Source organism: Pelodiscus sinensis, chromosome 9 (assembly GCF_049634645.1).
Source record: "Pelodiscus sinensis isolate JC-2024 chromosome 9, ASM4963464v1, whole genome shotgun sequence".
Taxonomy (NCBI): Eukaryota; Metazoa; Chordata; order Testudines; family Trionychidae; genus Pelodiscus; species Pelodiscus sinensis.
In genome coordinates this window covers 36,086,100-36,103,911 of record NC_134719.1, presented here as the reverse complement: position 1 = coordinate 36,103,911, position 17,812 = coordinate 36,086,100, and the positions used below count along the sequence as shown (strand labels likewise).

At 43.2% G+C, this 17,812-nt stretch overlaps 1 protein-coding gene across 11 annotated transcripts in view; it reads right to left on the bottom strand.

Moving 5' to 3' along the window:
* Positions 1-15,506, bottom strand: part of TLCD4 (TLC domain containing 4) — a 111,230-nt gene extending 95,724 nt beyond the window's left edge. For 2 of the 11 annotated variants that reach the window (XR_012905962.1, XM_075936580.1), the window contains exons 1-2: positions 12,676-12,861; positions 8,131-8,296 (exon numbers count right to left, since the gene is read on the bottom strand). The gene's annotated coding sequence lies outside the window, so the exon portion shown is untranslated. The other 9 variants (XM_075936573.1, XM_075936581.1, XM_075936583.1 and 6 more) reach the window with 9 other exon arrangements.
* Positions 15,507-17,812: the final 2,306 nt, after the last annotated feature.

Sequence of the window (17,812 nt, the reverse complement as noted above, 5' to 3'; positions counted from 1 at the left end):
ACCTAGTCCGTGCCGCGTGTAGCCGCGCGGCACGGGGTTCGAACGAGCCGGGATTTTAAAATGGCGGCGCCCATCTTATGCAAATGAAGCCCGGGAAATTCAAATCCCGGGCTTCATTTGCAAGTGTGGTATGCCTACATTATCCTCCTAGTTTGAATTAGGAGGGTAGTGTAGACATACCCCTTCTAATGTATCTGCAGAATGTTTTCTTTTTATCCTTTATGTCTCTAGCTAGATTGAGCTCATCTTTCTAATATGGACCCTACATGATTGTATTATTTAAATTAATCTTTTGTAATTTGAGCTAGTTTCCACTTTTTATAGAATTCTTTTATTTTTAGATCACTCCAGATCTCCTGGTTAAGCCAAAGTGATCTCTTGCCACACTACTTGTCTTTCCTATGCCATGGAATAGATTGCTCTTGTGCCCTTAATGACTTTTTGAAAAACTCCCAACTGTCTTCAACTGTTTTTCCCTAGACTTGCTTTCCAAGAGATCTTACCTATCAACGCCCTGAGTGTGCTAAAATGTGCCTTCTTGAAATCCATTGTCTTTATTTTGCTGTCTTCCCTCCTACTATTTCTAGAATTATTAACTCTATTATTTCATTATCACTGTCACCCAACCTGTCTTCCACTTTCAAATTCCCAACCAATTCTTATTGGTTAAAAAAAATTACATGAGCAAAGACTTAACCTTTTAATTGTATATCATTTCATTTGGTAACTTAAATTTTACTAAACATAGTTTTTTAAACAAAAACACAGTTAGATTGACAAAGAAGACATAGCTACTTAAGCCCAACATTTAAGTATGACAAGCATCTACCACTTTGCTGCCATCTAACCCTGTAGGCCAGGATTGGAGAACCTTTTTTTTAAGTTGAGAGTCACTGACCCTCACAAAAATGAGCCAGGAACCGCACACAAGTGAGAAGCCAAAAAACAAAAGAAGACAAACCTTTACTGATATTGCCCCTGACTGAGAAGGAGAAAGACATTTCCCATATTTCCCTTGTACACCAGAGCCCAATGTGGTACAGGCTAGTAGATTTTGTATGCTCTAGTCCTGCAGGAGGCACAAGCCCCCAATGTTGGGGAGGAAGGAGGAGGTATTGAATCCCCAGGCCTGAGGTTCCCCACCCGTGATGTAGGCACTCAAATTTCCACTAGTAAAGTCCCCTCAGTGCCTAAATTTTTGCCCATGATTTCTGTGACCTCTGAGACAAAAATTGAGCCTTGCCTATGAGAGAAGATGGAAAAAATTGGGTTTGGTTAGTCTGGAGAAGACTTAGAGGGGACATGACATAGTTGTCAAATACATAAAAGGTTGCTACAGAGATGAAGGAGAATGATAGTTCTCTTTAACCTGTGAAGATAGGAAGTTTTTCTTGATGTTCAACCTGAACTTCCCTTGCAGCAATTTAAGCTCATTGCTTCTTGTCCTATCAGAGTAGTTAAGCACTGGAATAAATTGCCTATGGAGACTAGGGGATCTCCATCATTTGAGATTTTAAAGAAAAGCTTAGACAAAATCCTGTCAGGGATAGTCTAAATGTCTACTCTACAAAATGTCATCACCAAAACTAATGTTGACATACAGAATTGCCAATAAAAAGTTACCAAAGCACGTTCACAATTGTTTTATCAACAGATTGTGTCCACATTCTAGCACTCTCATCGACAGCAGGAGCAAATCACTTTGGGTATGTATCCCACAGTGCTTGGTGATACCATCAGTCACTAGGCACTATGGGAACATGGAACAGAGCTTGGTGCATCTTGGGACCATGCAAAACGTCCCATCAGGCACTACTTTGTTTCCCAGGCCTTCTGGAGTTTCCAGTTTTCTTTCATGCCATTTTTCCAGATGCCATTCTTTGCTGTGTACTCCAGCATCTGCAGTGAAAAAAGCATGGATCCCACTCTTCACTCTATGCTCTGTTCAGTGTCATGAGGCCATCACACATTGCAGCAGAGTTACTCTTGAAGATACTAACAGAGGAAGAAGACTTGCAGGAGGCCAACATTCTGCATGAGAGAGACAGCAGCAGCTTATCATTGCATATGGCAATCACAGGGCAACTGTACAGGACAGACCATCACTTTTAGACTAGGGAAACCAGCACTGACAGTGGAATTGCATTGTCATCTAGGTATAACATGAAGAGTGGCTACAGAACTTAAGTATGTCAGCACCAGCTCCCACATGGGGTTAGGAGCTGGCAGCCAGTGTCAGTAAGGACCTGGGGGCTGCACCAGCTGGGCTGGAGTGGTCCCCAGCTTGGATCCTGCTTAGTCAGTTAAATATTAGGTCAATATTCCAATTTAGTGCCAGACCACCTTCCACTGTGTACATCAATAAGAAGGAATAATTTTCAATGGTCCTGCAAGTGCTTATGGATCACTGTGGGCTATTTCACAGACATCAACTTTGGGTGGTTTAGAAAGGTGCATGATACATGCATCTTCAGGATCACTAGTTTGTACAGAAAGCTGCAGGTGAGGAATTTCTTTCCAGACCACAAGATTACATTGGGGGATGTGGAAATGCCCATAGTAATTTTAGGAAACCTGTCTTATCCCTTACAGCCCTGGCTCATGAAACCTACCACAGGGCACCTGGACAGCAGAAAGGAGCATTTTAACAATAGGCTGAGTTGATGCCTCATGGTAGTAGAATGTGCCTTTGGCAGATTGCAGGTGAGTTGGTGGTGTCTTTATAGAAAGACTAGACCTTATACAGGAGAATATTCCCATGGTCATACCAGCATGCTGCACTTCACACAGATCATGTAAATCTAAGAGTGACAGGTTTGCTTGGGATGGAGCACTGAGGCACAAAACTAGGCTGCAGAGTTTGAGCAGCCAGACACTCGGAGTGTCAGAGGAGCCCAGAGGGCTGTTATTAACATCAGGGAGGAAGCACTTTAACAATCAGCGGGCACTGAAATCTACCTGTTTTGGGGTTGCTTCCCTGATGCGACCCATTTAACATCCCATGTAACACATATCCTTGCAAGAAAATGCTTGAACAGCCTAGATTTAAGACTGAAGTGATTGTTAGATAGCTGCAGCGGCACAGGAGCCAGCAAACAGAGCTGTAAATAGGGGAGTTTGAGTGGGAGTTCTGTTGGAAGTGAAGTTTGTATTTGGTTTTGTATTTGTATTGTTTGTATGTGTAGAGGCTTGTAGGGGTAGTGTGCTGGGAGAGAAGCTGAACCCTGATTAGGGGGCAGGGCTTCACTGATTAGGGGTCCTATAACGGTAGCCTTCTAGTCAGGCAGCGGCATAGATAGCTACAGTGGCACAGGAGCCAGCAAACAGAGCTGTAAACAGGGGAGTTTGAGTGGGAGTTTGTAAAGGGAGTTTGGATATTGGGACTTGTTTGGGGTTTGTTTTTGCTGTGGAGGGGGTGTTTTGGTTTGGTTTGGTGTTCACCGGACTAATAGGATTTTGGTGAGAAAGTAGATAAAACATAGAGGCAGTAGTGGCCATGGCCCAAGTAGTAGAGAACACAAGGAAGATGATTGGATGTGGTAGCTGCAGTATGTACATGATTCTGGAGGGGGTACCTGAAAGGAGTTTTGTTTGTATGAAGTGCCGCCTGATAGAGCTGATGGAAGAAAAGATCCGAGGACTGGAGATGCAAGTGGAAACTCTGGTCGAGTTTAGAAGGGGGTTTGAGCAGATGATGGAGCAAAGGCATGACGTGGCTGAAGGGGAAAGCTTAGATATGCAGATGGTAGCAGGATCAAGGGCCCCAGAGGGGGGACTGCTGGGTGAAGAAAATGGACAGTGGAAGCATGTGACCAAGAGAACCAGGCAGAGGAAAAGATGGGTCAGCGAAGGAAAAATAGAGCTCAAGAACAGGTATGTGGAGCTGGAGAATGAAGAAGGGGTACAGCAGGTAGATAATGAAGATGGAAGGGTAAGGAAGAAGAGAAGAGTGGCTAGTCCCACAGATAAAAGGGAAGAGTTAATGGAGACAACACCAATAATGAGCATTAGATGGGTTAAAAAGGATTACAAGGGAAAACAGGAATGACAAGGACTTGCAGCCAGAGGAAGCAAGAGATAGACCAGAGAATCGCACTGTCACTAGGAAAAGGCAGGTCTACATGATTGGGGACTCCTTATTGAGAAGAATAGATAGGCCTGTAACCAGAGCTGATCCAGAGAATAGAAGGGTGTGCTGTCTGCCAGGTGCTAAGATATGGGATGTGGAACGGAGGTTGAAGAGGATTATTAAGGGAGCAGGAAGGAATCCATTGATCATCCTTCATGTAGGAACAAATGATACGGCTAGATTCTCGCTGGAACTAATTAAGGGAGATTATGCTAGGCTGAGGAGGACGTTCAAGGAAATTGAGGCTCAGGTGATCTTTAGTGGGATTCTGCCTGATCCTAAAGAAGGGAAACTAAGATGTGACAGGATTATGATGATCAATAGATGGTTTAGGCAGTGGTGCTATAAGGAGGGCTTTGGGATGTATGGTCACTGGGAGGCATTTATGGACAGAGGACTGTTCTCTTGGGATGGTCTTCACCTAAGTAGGGAGGGAAATAGACTTCTAGGATGGAGGCTGGCTCAACTGATTAAGAGAGCTTTAAACTAGGAATTTGGGGGAGAGGGTTGGGAGATGTCCAGGTAATCTCTACACCGGATTTTAACACTGAGAGGGAGGAAAACGAAGTAAGAAAGGATATAGCTGGGGGTAGGAGAATGTACATGAAGAAGGGTAGGGTGGATACCAGTCTAATAGGTCATATTGGAGGTGCAACGTCCGTGCCAAATTGGGTAAAGAATGTGAGTGAGGCCAAACAGCAAAAATTAAGATGTTTGTACACCAATGCGAGGAGCCTAGGTAACAAAATGGAGGAACTAGAGCTATTGGTCCAGGAAATGAAACCAGATATTATAGGAATAACAGAAACATGGTGGAATACTAGGCATGACTGGAGTACAGGTATTGAAGGGTATGTGCTGTTTAGAAAAGACAGAAATAAGGGTAAAGGTGGTGGAGTCGCATTGTCTATCAAAGATGAGGTAGATTATAAAGAAATAAAAAGTGATGGAATGGAGAAGACAGAGTCTGTTTGGGCAAAAATCACATTGGGAAAGAAAACTATCAGATCCTCCTCCCCTGGGATAGTGCTTGGGGTATGTTACAGACCACCAGGATCCAATTTGGATATGGATAGAGACCTCTTTAATGTTTTTAATGAAGTAAATACTCATGGAAACTGCGTAATCATGGGAGATTTCAACTTTCCAGATATAGACTGGAGAACAAGTGCTAGTAATAATAATAGGGCTCAGATTTTCCTAGATGTGATAGCTGATGAATTCCTTCATCAAGTAGTTGCTGAATCAACAAGGGGGAATGCTATTTTAGATTTGGTGTTGGTGAGTAGCGAGGACCTAATAGATGAAATGGTTGTAGGGGACAACCTTGGCTCGAGTGATCATGAGCTAATTCAGTTAAAATTAAATGGATGGATAAACAAAAATAAATCTGAGACTAGGGTTTTTGATTTCAAAAGGGCTAACTTTAATAAATTAAGGAAATTGGTTAGGGAAATTGATTGGACTAAAGAAATTATGGATCTTGAGGTAGAGGAGGCCTGGAATTATTTTAAGTTAAAGTTGCAGAAGCTGTCAAGCCTGTATCCCAAGAAAAGGGAAAAAATTTATAGGCAAGTGTGTTAGACCAAGCTGGATGAGCAAGCATCTCAGAGAGGTGATTAAGAAAAAGCAGAAAGCATATAAGGAGTGGAAAATTGGAGGTATCAGTAAAGCAAGCTACCTTATTGAGGTTAGAGCATGTAGGGACAAAGTGAGAGAGGCTAAAAGTCAGGTAGAGTTGGACCTTGCAAAGGGAACTAAAACCAATAGTAAAGTTTTATAGCCATATAAATAGGAAAAAAAAAAGAAGAAGAAGTAGGACCGCTAATTACTAAGGATGGAGTGGAGGTTAAGGATCATCTAGGAATGGCCCAATATCTAAACAAATACTTTGCTTCAGTCTTTAATGAGGCTAATGAAGAGCTTAGGGATAATGGTAACATAACACATGGGACTAAGGATATGGAGGTAGATATTACCATATCCGAGGTAAAAGCCAAACTTGAACAGCTTAATGGGAGTAAATCGGAGGGCCCAGATATTCTTCATCCAAGAATATTAAAGGAACTGGCACATGAAATTGCAAGTCCATTAGCAAAATTTTTTAATAAATCTCTAAACTCAGGGGTTGTACCATTTGACTGGAGAATTGCTAATATAGTTCCTATTTTTAAGAAAGGGAAAAAAAGCGACCCAGGTAACTATAGGCCTGTTAGTTTGACATCTGTAGTATGCAAGATCTTGGAAAAAATGTTGAAGGAGAAAGTAGTTAGAGACATTGAGGCTAATGGCAATTGGGACAAATTACAACATGGTTTTACAAAAGGTAGATCGTGCCAAACCAACCTGATCTCCTTTTTTGAAAAAGTAACCGACTTTTTAGATAAAGGAAATGCAATGGCTCTAATCTACCTCGACTTTAGTAAGGCATTTGATACAGTACCACATGGGGAATTATTGGTTAAATTGGAAAAGATAGGGATTAATATGAAAGTTGAGAGGTGGATAAGCAACTGGTTAAAGGGGAGACTACAGCGGGTCATATTGAAAGGTGAACTGTCAGGTTGGAGGAAGGTTACTAGCGGAGTTCCTCAGGGATCAGTTTTGGGGCCAATTTTATTTAATCTTTTTATCGCTGACCTTGACACCAAAAGTGGAAGTGTCCTGATAAAATTTGCGGATGACACAAAGTTGGGAGGTATTGCCAATTCAGAAAAGGATCGGAATATCATACAGGAAGATCTGGATGACCTTGTAAATTGGAGTGATAGCAATAGGATGAAATTTAATAGTGAGAAGTGTAAGGTTATGCATTTAGGGATTAATAACAAGAATTGTAGTTATAAGCTGGGGACACATCAGTTGGAAGTAACGGAGGAGGAGAAGGACCTCAGAGTCCTGGTTGATTATAGGATGACTATGAGCCGCCATTGTGACATGAAAGTAGGAATAAGGGATTCCTACTTGAAAATAGGAATAAGGGATCTTCCGGAAAAGGGTTTATTTTCCACAAGATCCCGTCTAGACTGGCGCTTTTCTCTGGCAAAACCCTGAGCCGGAAAAAAGCGGCAGCCATGTTTATGCAAATGTCGCTGGGGATATTTAAATCCCCCGCGGCATTTGCAATTCCGACTGGTCTCATTAGCATCCCTTTTCCGGAAAGGGGTGCCAATGTAGACACAGCCGATGGGTTTATGAAGGGGATGGTTTGATGAGATAACATGATCTTGGTAACTAATTGACCATTCATTATCAGAAGTAAATAGGTCAATGGAGGGATGATAGGAGTTACTATAGAGAACTTTCTGGGTGTCTGGCTGGTGAGTCTTGCCCACATGCTCAGGGTTTAGCTGATCACCATATTTGGGGTCGGGAAGGAATTTTCCTCCAGGATAGATTGGCAGAGGCCCTGGAGGTTTTTCGCCTTCCTCTGTAGCATGGGATACAGATCACAGCTGGAGAATTCTCTGCATCTTGGGGTCTTCAAAGTATTTGAAGGCTTCAATATCTGAGCTATAGGTGAGGATTATTCTAGGAGGGGGTGGGTGAGATTCTGTGGTCTGCACTGTGCAGGGGGTCAGACTAGATGATCATAATGGTCCCTTCTCACCTTAAAGTCTATGAGTCTGAGTTATGGGTTGTGGAACAAAAAATAAAATCATTGTACTATTTAAAAAATTGCCTTTATTGATCAAGACAAATTACAGTGAAACACACCAAACCATATTTGCTAGTAAGGAAGAGTCTTGGAAAAGATAAGTCCCCACAACTGTGTATAGGTCCAGCTGTCATGGTCCAAGTTGTGAGAGGATGTGCGGGGGAAGATGGAGTGTGGGGGAAGCTAAAATTTTCCAGAGAGTGAAAAGGAATATGTGGATGTGGGGGGAGGGACGGTTGCTGGACAAAGAATTGTGTACGTGTTCCAAGGGAGATGGAGACAGCATCTGCTCACTCTGCAACTTGATTAAATACTTGAGCATCTCGTTTTACTCCTCCATTACCTTGATCATGCAATCAGTGTGTCTTTCCTATCCTGCCTTTCTGTTATCCATCGCTCCTCCCTTTTCTTGGCCTTCACTCAGGAGTGCTTTATGACTTATTTCAGTAAATTCCCCCTATTACATTTGGGCCTCTTCCTTATCTAATGCAGTGTCCTCAATGTCTCATCTGTAACACAGAATGTAACAAAAGAGGAATTGTTAAATTCCAGCTCAACACTGAAACATGTCACTTACAAGCACCTTTTGCAAAACAAGCTTGCACTTTCCCATTGATCCTTGCAAAGCGCACACATCTCTGCAGGCACTGTAAACATGGTAAGTACGGGAGAAAGGGAAGTAAGGGGAGATGTGGGATGGGCATAGGACAAAATAAAATACAGCTTTGGCTTATAGAGCAGTTTTGCAGGGAAATCATTCTAATTATGCCACACTTTTCCACAAGTGGGTATCACTGTCGCAGACATCTCACCATGTCACTGCTGAGAGTAAGGAGGAAAACTAGGGCTCAACTTCTGGATGCTAGTGGCTTTCACCCTGCTCCATATGAAACCCACATATGTGCTGCGTTGGTCCCTGCACCACAGATTGCAGAATGGTATGGGAGAGTTTCCTACAAGGGCGGAAGAAATACGATTGCACTGCCATGGAACCTGCGAGATAAAATTACCAGGTACCTCAGGCAAAGTTTCCAAAGCATCTCTCTACAGGATTCTGTTGAGATCTTGATGTGCATCAACACCCTGCTGGGACATAATGACCAGCTACACAGGGCTATGCACAGCTCACCTCCCTCTTTTCTGTGCACTACACACACCTCTGCACTCCCAATCCAAAGCCACTTACGCTGTATCTAAACTCCTGCTTCCAGCTCATTGTGGAGCAGCTGCTGAGACTGGCTAGTTCCCTCTGGAGGAGAATAGTTCCTGGCTGCCTGCCCCTCCAGGCAAATCCTCTGGGAGCCCCACATCCTTCTTCAGCACTATCTCTTCATCTATTACTTCATCCTCTTGGTTAGGTCCTCTTTCTGCTGACTCTGTGCTGTCCAAAGGGGTTCTTGGTGGTGGAGGTGGAGTCTCCCCACAAGATAGCATCCATCTTCTCATAAAATCTGCAGGTCTTGGGTGCAGCACTGGAGTGACGGTTTGCCTCCCTTACCTTATTGTATGACTGTCTCAGTTCTGATATCTTCATTCTAAACTGCACTGTGTTCAGTTCATAGCACTTTTCACACAAACGTCACAAAATTTGCTTATACGTGTCCCAATTCCTATTGGTCACTCACAGCTGCAACTGCGGACTCCTCTTCCCACACACTTATCAGATTCAAAAGTACCATGATGGTCCAAGCTGGAGAGTGTTTGGAGCAATAGCCAATCATGATCAGCCAGAAAGATGCAATAAGACCACTCCATGCTGAGCCACTCAGCAGGAAATGGAATATAAAGTTCACAGGACTTGCAAGAGGAGGGGCTGATTAAGGTGTACCTGAATGCAGGGCAGCAGAGTTCAAACCGCTGGCCAGAACGGTTATTTGGGAAACTTCCAGAAGGGTAATAAATGCAAAAAAAATAAAAGTCTCATGGTGTTCACTGTGCATGTCTGTCAACAGTAAAGGGAGAGGGAAAGAAAAAAAGTCTCTCCTGGAGGTAGAAGTGTTCTCTTGCCGAAACAGCATTTTTTGCAACAAAAATCACTTTGCAATGTGTACATTATCAGTTTTGTTTCAAAAAGGAAGTTTTGGTGACAAAACTTGGTAGCATAGAAGTAGCTATTATTCTGCCATGAATTCAGGGGATTGGACTAGATAAGTAGCTCTAAACCAAAGGTATATGCTCCCCTGGGGTATGCAGAGGTCTTCCAGAGATACATAAACTCATCTAGATATTTGCCTAGTACTACAACAGGCTATAAAGAAAACACTAGCAAAGTTCATACAAACTAAAATTTCATAGTTGTTTATACTGCTCTATATTCAATACACTGAAATGTAAGTACAATATTTACATTCTGATTTAAAATATAGTAAACATGAGAAGGTAAGCATTTTTCTGTAACAGTATCCTGTGAAATTTTTGTATTTTTGTGTCTGATTTTGTAAGCATGTAGTTGTGAAGGTGAAACTTGGGAATATGCAAGACAAATCAGACTTCCGAAAGGGGTATAGTAGCCTGGAGAGGTGGAAAGTCACTGAACCTGATGACCTCTCAAGACCATTCCAGTCCAATGATTCTATGAATATTTTATCTTGAATCATCATCATAACTGGACATAAGACAACGAAGAGGACGCAATTTTCAACAAAACCTTTCTGCTCCCCTCACTGAAAAATGCAGATATGGATTGATTGAAACATTTTTCAAATGTATGTTGACTTCACCAAACTGTTTTGAGCAAAACACTGAAAAAGTTAAATGCTTTGCATCAACATTTTTTAAACAAAAATGTCTCACTTTTAAAATTTGAAATTACTTTTCCTTTAAAAAAGTTGTTTAAATTAAATGCTTAGCTAAATATTTTATTCTGAGTCAAATAAAACTTTCTGTTGAACCCTAAACAAAATCTGACATTTTCATTTCTGCTGCTGAACCAGAAAAAAGGAAACAGAACAAAGTTATTTGCACAGCACTAAATGACAAGTACAGATTGACCACAGCAAAAGCAGCCCCTTCCTTTTATAACTCACTCATTCATTCCTAATGAAAACTTGTATTCAATACACTATTAAAATACTTAAACAAAACTAATATGTTTGTACCCTACTCTGAAATTGCAGAGATTAGGCATATGCCCCTATCAATAACAAACTGGTAGGTAATTTACATATTGCAATATCATTTATCAAAAACCTTTATTTCATCAAAGCTTTCAGAATCTTTAGTAGGAAGGAGATGAGGGCAAGGGAGGGGGAGAAGAGAAAACCTTTGATGGTGATACTAAGCATTTTTAAAAAAGATTGCTAACTTTAAAAAAAAAACACAAGCCAAAAAAGTATGGGTACTCTTTAGACTGGATCAGGAACAGAAGTTTCTAAAACCAGAAACACTAACAACACTTCTTCTGAAATTTCAGTTGCAGTGTATTTATTATGTGGGGGAAGGAAAAGGGAGAAGGAAATCAATTAAACTAATTTGCACTTTTGTTGAGATGCAAACATTTACTAGCAATGTTCAACAATAAAATTTGTGATACCAGCTAGCAAGAGAAAAGCCAGACCGTAAGCAAACTAAAAACAAAACATTACTAGTATTACTAGTATTATTTCATTGTCCAAGAAGATAGATATTCAGACAAGCCAAAAGTGATTATATTAACATTTCCAAAGTTCAGTTTAAATAACAATCTAAGCTATTGTATGTAGGGAAATAAAAGCGTCGGGCTATAAAACAATATTTTAAACCCGGATATGTCCCTTTAAAAACATTAGTTTCTTCAGTGCAGCATTTCAGAAAGGCTGGACCAGTTTAACAGCATTAGAACGGTAGCATATGGCAGTGACAGGATTTGATGCAATTTGACAGCAACCCTTCTGGTCTAGTGGGCAAATCCTGGCGCTGCAGTACCAGTGGCCTTCCCAACTCCAGCTTCCATTTACCCTCCTCCCCTCCCGGGGCTGCACAGCCTCCCCCCCCCCCCCCCCCCCCACCACCACCACCACCTCACACACCATTCCCACTGACCCTCTCCCTAGGGACTGCAGACCCTCCCGTCCCCCCACACCACCATTCCCACTGACCCTCTCCCTCCCGGGAATGCACAGCGCCCGGTTCCCATTAACAATATCCCTGCTGGGACTGGTGCAGAACCGCAACCCCTCCCTGTCCCGCCCCGCTCCCACCAGGCCCTTGCTACACGCCCCGGCCCTCGCTCCCGGCAAGGGGGGGCGGGGATGAATGGGCACCTGCCCGCCGCCTGCCCCTCACACGACGGCGCCGGGAGATGAAATGCTCAGCCCGGCTCGGAGCGGGGCGTCCCGCCGGCTCCCCATTCCGCTGCCCTGCCCCCGGCTGAGGGGGGGCTGTGGGCACTGCCCACTCGAGCCCGTACCTGGGGTGAGAGGCCGGGCGGGACTAGCGTGGCCGCAGCGCCTCCCCCATCCCTGCCGGCGCTGCGGGGAGACTCTTGGCGCGCACGGATGCTCGGGGCAGTGGGCGGCTGCGGCGGCTGCGACAAGCCACTCACTGCGGGATCGGGTTACGGCAGCCTCGGCCTTAAAGGGGCCGAGCTCCGCCCCCTGCGAGGGAAGCTGCTGCCCGTTAGCGCCGGGAATCCCTCCCGCGGGCTGCTGGCCTGAGGTGCAGCTAGTGGCCTCCGCGCTCACGGTGCCCTGTGGGGATGGGCCTTGAGGTAGGCGGGCTTAGGCGCCCCGCCTCCACGCCGTGAAGACGGGATCCGCCAGGATTTGCGGGGATCTTCGCCCAGAGGAAGAGCCCACGACGCTAGGCTGTAAGGGGCCCTTGCCAGCAGAGGTGACTGTGGTAGCACTTTGGAGGTGCCCCGCCCCCTCGCCCACCAAATGTTAATTGCTAAATGGGGTGCCCCACGTGCCTTTCCTGCGCCTCTGGGTGGCCCTCCCTGCACTCCCTACCCGGGGCAGGCATCCGTCGGTCGCCTCTTCTTCCCAGTGGCTCCACCGTTCTGGGATTTCGAGCCCATGGACATGAAGTAACGAACGTCTGATGTTTGGTTCTAAAGGCTGCTGCTAGGCAAGAGCCTAACTGGGGGTGTAGCGTGACTAGGTCAGTGCAAGAGTTAATGGTCTGAGCTTTTAAATACGAAGCGGCCGAAAACAGCTGATGTTATAAGTTCCACAAGGTGCCGGAACAATTTTTATAGTGCTGAGAGCCATTGCACCAAACTATAAAACCTAGTTATGATGGAAACCACTTCAAGCTAGGGGGTGCTCTACATTTCTAGTTCCAGTACCTATGGTTCTATAGCAAATATAATTTAGTATCTTCAGTGCTGTGCATTATATACACACAGACTATATTCAAAGAACCTCAGACTTGAGTTTCTGAAATCTCAATTGTACCATTGCATTAAAATAACTGCAAAGGCTATGTAGAGGCACAAAGATCAAAATAAATGTAATCTACAAGAAATGTGTAACAGTGAAAATATACATAGGTCATAATCAGAACTTCTAATTTTTTCCCACATCTGAGGGGAATGAATTTTCTTATGTGCACTATTGTGAAGGTACTGTGTGACCCGGAGGTGATGTGTGACATATCACCTCCATATTGGTGCACATAAAAAATGTATGTTAGGAATGTATGTTAGGGGCCAATGGGTTGTAAGTATGGGAGGGAGCTCAAGCTGGGGCAGAACGTTGGTTTACAGAAGTGTGAGGACTCTGGTTTGGGGTGAGAGCTGGTGTTGAGAGACTTGAGGCTGGGACAGAGGGCTAGGGTGCAGGTTCTGGGGTTGGACTGGGGATGAGGGGTTTGGCATGCAGGAGGGAACTCCGGGTTTGGGAAGGGAATCAGGCATGGGGGGTTGGGATGCTGAAGGGGGTACAGACTCTGGGTTGGGGTGCAGAAGGGGGGAAAGGCCAGAGCCTGTGGGCTTTGGGGTGAGGCCAGAGATGAGGGCTTTGGGGTGCAGGTGGGTGCTCAGGGCTGGGGAGGACTTAAGGTGGGACTTACCTGGATGGCTCCCTGCTGGGGACAGTAAGGAGAGGCCCATTTCCCCTGACTGTGGAAGCTTGGGGCTGGGACCAGAAGAGCTTTCATTCAAGAGAAAAAACAGGGGGAAATTCCAACAGTGTCCCATTTGAACATAGTTGGAATGAAACACTTTAATTTTGTATAATATTTAAAATGTAAAAAGCCAAAACCCAAACAAAACCATTTTTGTCAAAATTAAACTTTCTGATCTAAACAACTTTTTTCTAAGATTTGCTTTCATGGGGAATTCTGAAATTTTCAGGCCCTATTCAAAATTCAAAAGTCTTTGCAAAATGAAATTTTCATCTTCTGCTTAGTTCTAATACTAATGATATATGTTGTAACAAAAACATAATTCAATCCCCTCCTTCAAACACACACACACACACACTATTCTCAACACTCAAGATACCCCACCCAAAAGAGACATTCAGACAGTGCCAAATTCATCCACAGAGTTTGGAGAACATCCATTGCCTCTAATGAAGTAATTTGCAGGGTCCTGAAGCCTCATTTTGACCCTTGTCATAAATACTCATTTTCACATTAGTGACGATTAATGGTCCCAAAATACTTATCCTGGAACAGGCTAAGAAGTATGAAAAGACACAGGATGTCTGAGCTACTGGAAGATGCCAAGTTGCTTCTTCCACAAACCTCACTGTCTATTTTTATGCCTGTATCTGATACATTCCATAATGAATTCTCACATAACAATTTCTCAGATCACTTTTTAAGTTGTCACTCTTTAGTAAGAGTATTCTATGTATTCTAGGAATGTTAAAATGTGTGTAATTGGCTAACCATGTAACAGCTGAAAATGTCAGCAGTTACACAGTTATATGCAGAGCAGCATCCAGCTCCCTGGGAGCCAGTGCACTATACTGCCTCTGTATCAGAAGTAGCAGTGTGGGGCAACAGCTAACTCCTCAGGGGCCAGTGCATGGCAGGAGCCAGCTTAAAAGCCCTCTCCCGGGGAACCGGCCACTGCCCCAAATATAGGTACAGCAAAGCAGGGCGGGCAGCTGGCTGCCTGGGAGCTAGTGTGCACTGGGAGCTGGATTTTAAGGTGGTTCCCCATAAATACTGGCTCTTGTCTGCCATCCCATGCTGCTGCCCCTGACACAGGGGCAGCAGGCAGCCCATCTGGCACCACACTTCCAGGGAGCTGACTGCTGCCTCATTCTGCTGTCTCTCAATGTGGGGTGGCAACCAGCTCCCCAGGAGCCACATGTAACTGTTTGGGTAACCAATAAGCTTATGCTTATGATTACCTGTTAAATGGTTACACTCCTACATCCCTACTATATTCCCTAGTCCTAATGTTTCTTACTATGCTGGTCCTTCAAAATGTGTGACATAGGTAAATCAAAAACCTCAAGCTCTACTTTCCCTATTTTGCCTCTTTATACCATTAGCCTCAGTACAGAAAACAAGCTATTTTCCTCTTATTCTATTTACTCTTTTCCATCACTGCCATCTTTAATGAGGCAAAATAACCATTGAATTCTGTAGGAGTTTTACCTGAGTAAGGACTGCATGGTGGAATCATAAAGTATTTTCTGGTAGAAACACAGTACAGAAGTACTATGATAATTTTTTCTTCAGTATTCCAACAGAATGTAGCCCATCTACATTGCTTGGCAGAAGACCACCAAACCCTGAAAATCTCCTTTGCCCTACTCCCTTTTCTTCCTCAAATCTAGGAAGATTGCCTTCTTTCTAGATGAAGAACTGGTCATCAGAATTCTGGAAGGTTTTGAAATAACAGTCACTGTCAGAACTGACCGCTATTTAGGTTGTCAGTGGGGCATATATCAGTAGGGGTTCCTGCCTAGGATTCTATCTCCCAGCAGTTGTAGATGACGAAGATAGTCTAAGCCTGTCATGCAGGAGTTACAGGCTAGAATGCAGCAAAGGCATGAGAGATTGGATTTATTCCCATCCTCTAGATCTTTCTCCCAGCTGAATGTGATTTTCAGTGGGGCACTACATATGTTAAAAATGTAGGGCCAAATTCTGCTCTCATACGAGCACCTGCAATTTCCATTAAAGACAGAGGGGAAGATTTGGCCATTATTAGAAAGCCATACTGTGCATTCACGGTACACATATTTTTTTAAGACTTACAGCTTTGTTATATCAGAACCAAAATATTCAGCTTATTTGGTAACAATCTAACTGAGTTTTACCCTGCTTTCCACACAACATGCAGAATCACTTTTGGTCCAAAAACAAGATTGAAAAGTTTCATTCTAGACTGAATTTTTTCAATAAACTATAGTAAAAATAAACAAACAAAAAATAAAATAAAAAAACAAGAGCTTACAGTAAAATGAGGTTTACAGGATCTTGCGCAAAAGGGGTTCTTTTTCCAAAAAATGGCCCTGTCTACACTGCGGTTTTTTTCTCAAAAACCTCTTCCGCAAAAAGGATTGGAAGAGAATATGCAAATGATAGTGTGAGATTTGCAAATGAGTGTTTCACTTACATTTCCTTCTCCGCAAAAAACAGTGTAGATGTAGCCAGAGTGTGGTTTATTCTCACTTACACCAGTGTAACTCTATTGGTTTCATTGGAGTTACTTCTGATCCACACCATTGTAAAAGGCGAGTCGTGTTCTACCTTCTATGTGCTTTTCCATCCTCATGAAACTTCTGCCTGCATATCCTGCTGATTTTTGGGAAATGTCTCCTGCTGCTGACAGTGAGGCCCTGGAACTTTACCTAGGGTACGTCTACACTGCACGGCTATTTCGAAATAAGCTATTCCGGAATAGTTATTCCAAAATAGCTTATTTTGAAATAACACATCTATACTTCAGGAAAGCCTCAAAATTAATCCGAAACAGGCTTCCCTAATGTAGACATTCTATCTCGATTTCGAGCCCAAAAAGGTACTGGGAAGGAATTTAGAATGGCCTTGGCAAGGGGGTATTTCGAAATCACAGCAGTGGAACAGCTACACACGCCTTATTTCGAAATAGCTATTCAAATTTTAAATAAGACATGTAGATGCACCACTGCCGCTATTTCGAAATAGGCATTATTCCTCGTAAAATGAGGCTTACAGATTTCTGAATAAGCCAACCATTATTCTGAAATTTTTTCGAAATAATGGAATGGCTGGGTAGACGCTCACATTGCTATTTCGAAATAATGCTAGTTATCTCAAAATAATGTAGACGTAGCCTCATAGTTAGGAAGCTGCTTAGGCCTCCAGTGGAATCCTGTCACAAAGCTCTGACACTGCTGTAGGCAGCTAATATCACAGCAGTGATCCAGATAACTCAATGGACAAAGGAAAAAATGGCTAATGTTCCCTGTAAGCTGTGTACTTGTATGAACAACTTAGGAGAAATTCAAATGCTGCTCTGCTGATAAGTAGAGCACCCACAGCTAGGTTAATGTTTCTATTGGTGGTGCATATTCACATATGCCTCAGTGCACATAACAAAATGTATTCCACACATGGATGGAAAATATTAGAGGGAATATTGAAGATGGCATGTGAAAGAATTTGGTACTGGTTGTAAATCCCTCATTGGTGGAGGCAGCAGAGGGAAAGAGAAGAGAAAAGGGGCTATGGATGGTTTTAAAAAGACTTCTGTAGAAAAATTATCCAGTTTTCATATCTTTTTTTACATGGCCAATGTGCTTGGGACATACTCCCAGTTTATGGTTGCTAAGCTTCTTCTGTCCACCAAGAAGTCTAAACATTCTTCAGGTCCTTAGACCTTAATGCTTCATGACATGATGCTATTCTGTGCTCTGCCCAGTCAGAATTTAGGCTACGAGGTCTGCAGAATATTAATCTTATGTTTTCAGCTCCTAGACCATCTAGACCAGTGTTTCTCAAATATTACAGATTATTGACCCTGTTTCAGAAGTCTGATTTGTCTTGCACATCACCAAGTTTCACCCCACTTAAAACCCCTTGCTTACAAAATCAGACATAAAAATACAGAAGTGTCACAGCACACTATTATTGAAAATATGCTTACTTTTTCATTT